General features: G+C 41.5%; 2 long non-coding RNA genes across 2 annotated transcripts; both read left to right on the forward strand.

Annotated features, from left to right (window-relative positions):
- Positions 1-649: 649 nt before the first annotated feature.
- LOC308321727 lies at positions 650-2356 on the forward strand. Its single transcript, XR_013964663.1, has 4 exons — positions 650-682; positions 1095-1158; positions 1895-1945; positions 2123-2356. It is a non-coding gene; the product is annotated as an uncharacterized lncRNA (long non-coding RNA).
- Positions 2357-2801: 445 nt separating this feature from the next.
- Positions 2802-5405, forward strand: LOC308321731. The gene is made up of 5 exons (XR_013964664.1): positions 2802-2931; positions 3116-3212; positions 3675-3755; positions 3835-3903; positions 4919-5405. It is a non-coding gene; the product is annotated as an uncharacterized lncRNA (long non-coding RNA).
- The last annotated feature ends 4930 nt before the right edge of the window (positions 5406-10335 follow it).

Consider the following 10335-nt stretch of genomic DNA (forward strand, 5'->3'; position numbering starts at 1 on the left):
TCCAGACTGGGACACAGTACTCGGGTCGTCTGCATAGCCATACTTCATTGATGTTGTTGCAGGGAGGTCATGGATGTAGCTGTTAAGTGTTGAACAGCAGTTACTGGTGTGGAACCGAAAAGCTTCACAAACATGCCAAAAAAATCTAGTTTTTAACCTTTTTAATCTAGTTTATTTTCAAATAAATTTGTTTTTACTGTTTTGTGAAGCAACTTTGGGTACCTTGAAAAGTGCTATATAAATTGTATGTATTATAAAAAAAACAAACACAGACATCACAAATTCCTATTGGCGGCAGCAACAAGTGAGTGATGTGCAAAGCCATTCATAGACTATAACTACCATGTCTTCATTCCAGATGCTGCGAGGCTCAACCGGAGCCCCTACAGGTGGACATCTGCAGTTCTCGCTGTCCATGGATGAATCTGCATGGGGGGGCTCTGAAGGCGGCTCAAAGTAAGAAACCACTTAGACTTTTCTATTACTGCGAGTGGTATGGTCGGCTTCTGTTTTAAATGTTCTCTATACATTTTGTGTATGATGTGAAAGGACACAATGTACGTATATCTGGCTCTTGGTCACTTAAATTAATCTTTCGTTCTTTCTTTCTTAGGGTGGATGGGTCGTGGTAGACGTCGTGGACTCCCTCCCGGGGGTTTCCTCTGAGGACTTCTGATGAGCTGTGAGTAGGAATATTTCTTGTTGGGATGGATATCTGTTGTACTGTTATGGTACGAAGTATAGCATGGCAGTATGATTCCTCCTAGTGGCACTGGTTGAATGTCTGTCAGCTCTCCAAGCTAATCAAAGTCTTAATGACACTTTTCTAACCACTTCAACCCCAGCATCTCTATTCTGGGGGGAGCGTTCAGCCAAATTAGCAGATCTACAAGCTCACACCGCATTGCAACGTGTTGTGAGCTTGTAGATCTGCTATGTTTGGCAAATCAATTTGTGTAGAGTGAAATCGGAGCATATACCAAATGCTCTCTTTAAAGGTCTGTTTTATCAAATCTATAGAGGGTTTAAGTGGTTCTGAATATGCAGCTCAACAAAACAAAAGCTAATTTAGTCCTTATTTCTTTCTTTCTTAGGACGGAGATCTGTGTAGATGCCGGAGGACTTCGGACCTGGGCCTGCCCGGTGAGGAACCGCACAGTAAGAACCGCTCTAGGCCTTTCACGATTATGAGGTTTCTTTTTACTGGACGATTATTGTCGCTCAAATAAATTGCAATTAAATATTTAAGTGTGGCCCGGATGGTTAGCTCAACTGTCTGGGCACCTATGCTGCCAAGCCAGCCGGACGGCGTGCTGCGGGTTCGACTCCCGACGGCCTTTGCCGCGTGTCATTCCCCATCTCTTCCCCCTTTCCTGTCTATATACTGTTCACCATCAGTAAAGGCATAAAAAGCCCCAAAACCAACATGAGGGCTACGGCTCCAGACTGGGGCACAGTACTCAGCGGTGGGGAACACCAGAGCCTCGGTACCGGCTGGACGCCGTATCGGTGCGGCACAGGCGGTGATCTTTCTCTTGACGCTGTCAGGTGTTGTTTAAAGGACAGTGTTCTGTCCAGCTTCACCGCAAGATATGATGGGGAGGAGTGGGACTGTAAAAATATACAAATGACACCACTGCTATCACCGAAGAGCACAACCTATGACCCTAATTGATCACGTCTAGGAATTTCAACAATTTAGGCAGTTCTCACATCCAGAGTGACTTACAGTAAGCAACAACACATAGTAATGCATCAAATTCATAAACAATTGTCATCAAGAATAAGAAGTATAGACTATCCAGACTATTGGCAGCAACAACAAGGGAGTGATGTGCGAAGCTCTTTTCTATGAAGCCATTCATAGACTATAACCGCCATGTCTTTCTTCCAGATGTACTGCAGGTCTCTCCAGGAATCTGCATTCCTCTGAAGACGACTCAAAGTAAGACCCTGTTAGGCCTGTCAAAAAGAACCCTAACTGAAACGTTTATTACTGTAAGTGATATGTTTAGCTTCTGTTTAAATGTTCTCTATAAATAAAAGTTTTAAGTATATATGTTGTGACAGGATAGAATATATATCTGGCTCTTGGTCACTCTAATCAATCTTTCTTTGTTAGGATGAAGATCGCGGTAGACGTCGCTGGAACGCGGCTGCTGGACAGGGAGTGCACACACACACACACGCACACACGCACACACGCACACACACACACACACACAGAAAGGCTAATTTGGTGTGTGTGTGTTTTATTTTCTTTGTTAGAATGGAGATATCGATAGACGATCTGATGTTCCCTGGACAGAGATCCGTTTCAAAGCTCCCCCCCCCCCCCCGGGGGCTTCCTCAGAGGACTCTGATGAGCTGTGAGTAGGAATAGTTCTTGCTTGTTTCTGAGGATGGATAACTGCTTTTGTACTGTTATGGTACGAAGAATGGCATCATTTACAGTAATCCAAATGTTTTAAATATTTTAGGATAAATCTAAATCTGCACAATAGTTTGAGAGTCAATATCTCATATCATGAGCGTGCCTCTTGGTCTTTGTAACAACTTTAATACAAATTACAAAAGATGTTGAGGACTGTACATGTGTTGATGCCTCCTAGTGGCACTCTGGTTGAATGTCTGTCAGCTTTCCAAGCTAATCAAAGTCTTTGACACTTTTGTTAACCACTTCAACCCCAGCATCCCTATTCCGTTCAGCAAAAATAGCAGATCTACAAGCTCACACTGCAACGTGTTGTGAGCTTGTAGAGCTAATGGTTTCTTTCTCTCTCAGGATGGAGATCATAGACACAGCTGGAGGCTGGAGCCTCTAGAGATGGAGATCTGCAGGTCTGTCCATGGATGGGAGGACGGAGGACGGAGATCTGGGTAGACACTGGAGGACTTCGGACCTGGGCCTTCTCAGTGAGGAACTCAACGGTACGAACCGCTTTAGGGTTAGCGCTTTTTTAGGCTTCGTAAAAAGCCAATAATTGTCCGTTGCCGATAATTGGTCGATCCCTATTCTTAAACGTTACTGTAAGTGCATGTGTATGTTGTGACAGGACACGCGCACACACACAGCAAAGCTAATTTGGGCTGTGTGTCTTTCGTTCTTTGTTAGAATGGAGATCTCAGCCGATGCCTGAGATCCGAAGCTTTCCCCGGGTGTTTCCGCTGAGGACTTCTGGGTCGCTGGGAGGCTCGGACGGAGCTAGAAGGTTCGGTAGACGCCACTGGAACCGGTTTAGGCCTGTCAGAATTTAAGGTTTTATAATGGCCGATTTTAATTGTCGCTCAAATAAATTACAAGTAACAATTTAATTGCGTCATCATTCTAAATAAAACTTTGGCTTTTGTAGGCTTTGTAAACAAAAAGATGCACGTGGCATAATTCAATAACTTTATACACTAAAAAAAGAGAAGTAAATTACAAAGTGACACATTTAGAGCTTGTAGATCGGTTGCTTGCATTATTTCTTTAAAATGTTTGACAATATATGAACATTTTCAACATGGAGACGATTATGACTCTAAAAAAGTATCTGAAATACTTGGCGATTAGGTAATTGTGACAGGCCTAAATACTTCTAGTTGTGTTTTTTTATATCATGTTCTGTAATCAGTTAGGGTTGACTATAGACTTTTTTTAGGAATCATCATGGAATCATCATTTTTTTTAGGATCATCATGCCGGTGAAGAGCACGTTTCTAGCCGATGGAGCAACTATTTCTGATCACCTTTGGAGTTACATCACAGCAAGGTAACTATACAACACACGCACACACACTATGATCATGACATGACATCAGCTTGTGACTGTAACTTGTTCCTGTTCAAAGATGACTCGGCACTGCTAGTCTCGGACAGGAACAAACTGCAGGTTGAAAAGGCCCTCAGCTCTGAACTCGGTAGAATCTGCACCTGGCTCGCTGATAACAAACTATCTTTACACCTGGGAAAAACTGAATCCATTCTCTTTGGATCTAATAGTAATCTCAGCAAGGCAAATGGCTTCTTGGTTAGAGTTGGTGACAATGTTATCACACGTAAAGATGAAATTACCTACCTAGGTTCCATCCTGGAGGCTAATCTTTCCGGTGATAAAATGGCCACCAACGTAATCAAAAAAGTCAACCAAAGAACAAGATTCCTTTGCAGGATCTCCTCACTGGTCAACGAACACCTTGAAGACCTTAACAGGAGCCCTCGTACAAGGTTTATTTGACTATGCATGCACCTCCTGGTACCACAGCACCTCAAAGGCCCTTAAAACTAGGCTCCAGACCTCCCAAAACAAACTGGTCAGGCTCCTACTTGGCCTCACCCCCCGAACCTACCTCACTCCTGCCCACTTTGACAGGCTGGAATGGCTTAGGGTCGACGACAGAGTACAGCATCTTGCAATGGGTCTGGTCCACAAGATTCGATACACCACCAAGATACCCATGTACCTGTCTAGATACTTCCTTTATGTTAACGAAGTCCACACCCACAACACCAGAGGGAGTGCAACGAACCATGTACAACCCAGATTCGGCACAAACAAGGGACTAAATTATTTTCACTCCTATGCCACCAAAATGTGGAACGCCCTACCAACAGTCATTAAGACATGTGAATCCCTTGACTCCCTTTTTCCCCTCACTGTATACGTTTATTTTCCCTTTTTACCTCCTTTATGATGAATTCCTGTTCTGTTCTTTGACTATATAGAAGTGTCTTATTTGTACGTCTCTAAATGTTTTGATGAATTGAACATGGTGGACCCTCTTGTAAACAATTGGGTCGTCCACTTACAGTTAACAGTCTTTGTATTGAGTTTGTGCTTGACATGTACTGTAATTCTGCAAACTGTTCATAAAACAATATTGATTGAAATATTTATTAACAAAGTAGTAATGAGCATTTCTTTCTTTTCTTTAGGACGTTGCTGGTCTCCTGTGTGGCTCCACCTGGAGGTCACCAGGGTTCTGAGTCACTCAGATCCTGACTGGTAGTGGTGATATGTAGATGTGATCAATCAGGGCTCTAAACAATAAAATAATAAACCAATATAAATAACTAGATAATAATATAAATAAATTGATAAAACGAACGATAAAAAAATAGATTATAGTAAAATAAAAGTAAATTAAAATTAGTAATACATCAAATAAAATTAGTAATAGCATAGTAATGGATAAAATAAATATAATTAGTAATATAGACAATAATACATCAAATTAATTAAATTATCAATATAGTAATGCATAAAATTAGTAATAACAGTAATACATCAAATAAATAAATGCATAAAAAATAAAATTAGTAATAACAGTAATACATAAAACAAATACAATTTTTAATGCATGAAGTAAAATTAGTAATAACATAGTAATACATCAAATAAATACAATTAGTAATATAGTTATACATAAAATTAGTAATAACATAGTAATATATTAAATACAACTAATAATACATAAAATAAATTAAATTACTTTGTGTTGTTGTTATAGAATGACTTAAAAAAAATATATATATATATATCAATCACATCTACATATCACAACCAGGCTATATTGCCAGCAGGCAGGTGGACTGTAGACTCACTACAGCTGTCACAATGTGGTGTACTTTGTTTTGACCCAACTGGCCTCCAAGGAGAGGCGAGCATGGAGCCGGACATCTGATGATACACGAGAGAAGACGCCATAGTCAAATTTTTTTTAATAAAAGTAATATGTTTCATGTTGATTGTAATTTATGCATGGTGCCATATATCTGTAAATATTCATTATTTTCTTGTTAATAAATTATTGCATTTATACCCGGGTGTCCGTTATGTGTCCATTACCCTTAAATCCCGCCGCCGCAGATTTATTTATTTCCCAAATGGTCTAAAAATGAGTTATTTAGCATACTTTTACCAATGAATTAGCCTATACACGGACAACGACTGATTAGCCTATTTGGACGATATGGGTCTTTTCTCGAGTCAGTGTGTTTAGTCTCACTATAGTCTGTGTAGATTACCCGGCGGTGATGCTGCCCCTCCCGGGAGTCGCGGCTCATGGCTCTTCACAGACGGCACAGAGACAGCAGTCACTCCGCTGAACGTGTCAGTGTTGCTGCAGTGGTGTGAACTGTGAACCGTGCGGGCACTGGTGGTGGTGCTGAGTTCTGACAGCCGAGTCACAGCTTGTTCTTCTGAATTACTTTATCTTTGCCTTGGAAAATACATTTTGCGTTTTGCTGTTTCCCAAAACAAACCAGCGCGCGCTACTGTTTGCTACAAAGCTACTGGAAGCGGACGAGGTTTACAGACATACCAATAGTAGCCAATCATATGCTGATTAGGCCAGTTGCTGTATAGCCTACCTACCCGATCACCAGGGAGCAGCAACAACACACACACACACACACACACACACACACAATAGCCTTCTATTAGGGGTGTGCATCTGTCCTTTACAAGACGATTCGATACGTATCGATATGCATGGGCTACGATGCGATTCAGAGACGATACATTTATACACAGAACGATTCGAATTCGATTCGATTCGGTGGAATTCGATGCGATTTCGATTTTGTGGAATTTGAGGCGATTCGATGCGATTCGATACGATACGGTGCGATCTGACACATTTAACCTTTTTTTGATTTTTTATTTGAAGCTAGATCTATAAAGAATAGGGTTGGGACTTAAAAAAAACATCTAATTAATTGGAGGATTTGTGATTAATTAATCTAAATTAATCACATATCAATAGGCCTATTTGACCTGATCAGTGAGCTTTTTTTTCAAATGGATTTGGATACGAGTGAATCAATGAATGAATAGGCAATTAAAAAAGTAGTAATAATAATAGTGATATTATTATTTATATAATGCTTCTCTGAGTACTTAGACGCTTTTCAAGGGGAACATTAGAAAACTAATAAAAACAACTTTATAAGAGAAAAACTAAGACTATGGAATAAAATAAATGAAAGTGGAATGAGATAGCTGGGGAAAGACATTCTGGGTTTGAATTTATAGGTGGTGGCATATCTCTGAGCTTTGGGAAGTGCATTGTTTTGACAGATCTGCCTGCTGTGGACAGTGAAACCAGACGCAACGATACAGTCATACTGTCGATGCAAACAGACGTGTACAGTAGCTGCTCGGCCTGCTCCAAATGATATTCCCATTCGTCTTTGTGTCTGCCCGTGTAAACGCAGCATCGACTGTGAGGGTTGGGGAACGAATGGACCATAGAGTTATTAAGGTTATTCTAACGATATGGACCAAAGTTAAACTAATGTTAGCTCCCATGCTAACTATATGCTACCCTCGTCAGAAACAACACGACCATCCAGATCGGGTGGAAGCTGTTGATATCACGTTGCTTGTGCCCGTGGATGGGAAATGAAATGTAAAAGGCTATAGAAGCGTGGATGAAAGGCAAAGCACAGATGTGCAATAATGCTGTGTCGTGACTCGTATCTGCGTGTGTATTCCGTCTGACAACGAGTGGTTTATGCTGCTATAGTGCTCGTCTGTTGTTGCTGGCTGCTGATGCATATAGAGCGTCATCATAAGCATGCGCCCGTCCTGCGCTGGAAGTAGCAGATCTACAAGCTATCTACCCGTCGCAATGCACAGCGCTTTGGGCTTGTACATCTGTGTTTTTCCAGCAGTTAGTTGAATTATATCGATTCGCAGCTTTAGGATCGAACCAACGTCCGATGCAGACGCTATTTTGACCGATCCAGACGCACGTGCATCGATGTAGTCGCATCGTTAATGTTAAAATCGATTATCGATTCATATCGATATTTTTTGACACCACTACCTTCTATATAATGCTGCGCACATATATTATATATATTTAAAAAAATACCCAGCATAATTTTTGGGAAGGCTAAGCCTTCCCTAGCCTTACACACCCGCCGCCTATGGGCACTGTACTGTAGGCATATAATACCTGGCTAGGTGAAAACAAAAGAAACCTGATTAGCATTTGAGTACTTTTAACACCTCTGAACTGCCGGCGGAGAGGTTCACATTTTCGGAATTTTGCGACAGAGTCACAGAGGGTCAATAATTCCCAGAAAATCTGTAACGTTAATATAAAATGTCCACGAAAATCTTCATGGGGGCTAAAAGGGGCTATTTAATTCTTCATGGGGGCTACAGCCCCATAGCCCCCACAGACTCGACGTCGTTGCCTACATGTTTGTTTCTTTGTATTTTGTTTGGAGTTTTTTTCATGATTTCCCTTGGCAGTTCAATTATTATATTTGTTTGGCATTTCGTTTCGGTATCGGCAACATTTGTCTTATAATAGAATTGTTGTTGCTACATCACTAGAATCCACTATAAATTTATCATTTTATTGTTGTATTGTATGAAAGTGATGTATTTAAATGCACTGATTTTATTGGTGATGAGTGAAACTAGGAAATTATTTAAATTGATTGTAATGGTACTTATAAATTTTTTATAAATTTCACGGTGTTGAGACCATCCATATTGTCATCATTCCAACTGCAGAGGGTCGCTACAACTAACGCATACATGCCGAGATTTAATGCGTTTTAAAAGCTATAATAAGCCTATAGATTATTTCCTACATTATTTCACCCACACTTCATACAATATTAATTAATAATTCTATTTAATTTTTTTCCCTATTTGTGAGGAAATCGACATTTTAGAACGTCAATCTTACTGTATGAATGTCATTAAAAGAATGTGTGGGAACTCTCAACCCTAACCCTGAAGCTACTACTACGATATACCTAATCGGGCGAGCGGTGTTACGCACTGAAAATAGCCGATATCCAAGCTCACTCGTGTGAGTTTGCAGATATCCTCTCTCAAATTCTACTACACTTGTGGGGACATTTGGAGTTAAACTATTAATCTGGTGTCCGTGTCTCCGTGAGGTCAGATGTAGACTTGCTTGCCGGCTTCATGTGCAGATCTAGGTGATGATCCAGTATTATCCATGTATGGCTATCCAGGGTTTGATGAGGTCAGTGTCGTGATCTTCATATGGAGACGGCCATGTATGGAGTGTTTCACGACACGAGGCGTGACGGACTGACTGACATGAAATGCAGGTTTTCATATCGTAAACTGCAACCTATATGGTCGCAATAACAGGTCTGTAACTCTGAGAGTGTACACAAGGAACAAATACATACAGGTCCATACAAATGGAACCAAATGAACCTTTATGGGTCCATTTGGTTCTTGGAACACTCTGGGGGTGTTCTCAGAGTTAAGGGGGTCCTTGCAAATAAAACATAAGTCAGTGTCATACATATTCTGAAGAAAGCCTGGAGACTTGACATTCAGTAATTGGGTCTTATTAGACCTGTGCCCTTCAGTCACCGGCCTACTTTGGAACGATGCAAGTTGGGAACCTAGTATGCAATACCTGTTGGCCTAGCACCTGTTTCAACCTTCTGTCTGTGTCCCTTTTGTGCCCATATGATCTCTGTATCTGTCTGTCTGCCTGTGTCTGAAGAGTGCAAACTGACTGTGAAAAGTGGACTGGTTAAGTAATCAATTTGCTGAGGCAGAGGCAAATTCTACAGGTGAATGTACTTAGGCTCATTAGGTCCACGTACTGGCAGATCCTAACCAGAGCCTTTTGTGGTGGTTCTGGACAACCATGTATCTGACCAACTCCACGCACTGCACTGTCAAATTTGAAGTCAGTGGGGCGAATGGTTCTCGAGTCACGTCGTGGATTACAGACGTACGTACACACGTACAGAGACGTGGTGCATTTATTGTAAGATGATCAAAATAAGAACATTATAATGGTGTGTAAAAAATATTCTTCGGATAGGACCAAGTCTTTTCCACGGAGTCACGGACACATTTATCCCTGTACGGATGTTGATGACCCCTGACAGTAACACAAGCACACACGACACGCACTCGTCTGACCGCCATGCAGGTGGCTAACAGTGACAGTCTCCTGTCTCTGTGAAGATCAGTCTCCACTGTATTGGACACATGCTCCATCCATGTCCCTCCTCCTCCTCTCTTTATCTCGCTGCTATACCAACCATCCTGCTTTCTCCTCCTCGTCATACATGGGATTATTTAGTGACACATCCAGCCTCGTCTCCCCCCGCCGGTATTCATCCCTCTGTAGCTCTTCATCAATTTCTCATTTTTTCACTCCAGACACCTATCTATCGCTCTATTTCTTTCTGTCCCTTCCTCTCTCTGTGAGTGTGTGTGCGCGTGTGTGTGTGTGTGTGTGTGTGTGTGGGGGGGGGGGGGGGGGGGGGATGGCCGCGGCCGCAGCGGCTGTCCTGCAGCTCGGCACGAGGAGACTGAGGTTAATTGG

Source organism: Protomyctophum bolini (genome assembly GCF_963924005.1).
Source record: "Protomyctophum bolini genome assembly, chromosome: 1".
In the NCBI taxonomy this organism is placed as follows: Eukaryota; Metazoa; Chordata; class Actinopteri; order Myctophiformes; family Myctophidae; genus Protomyctophum; species Protomyctophum bolini.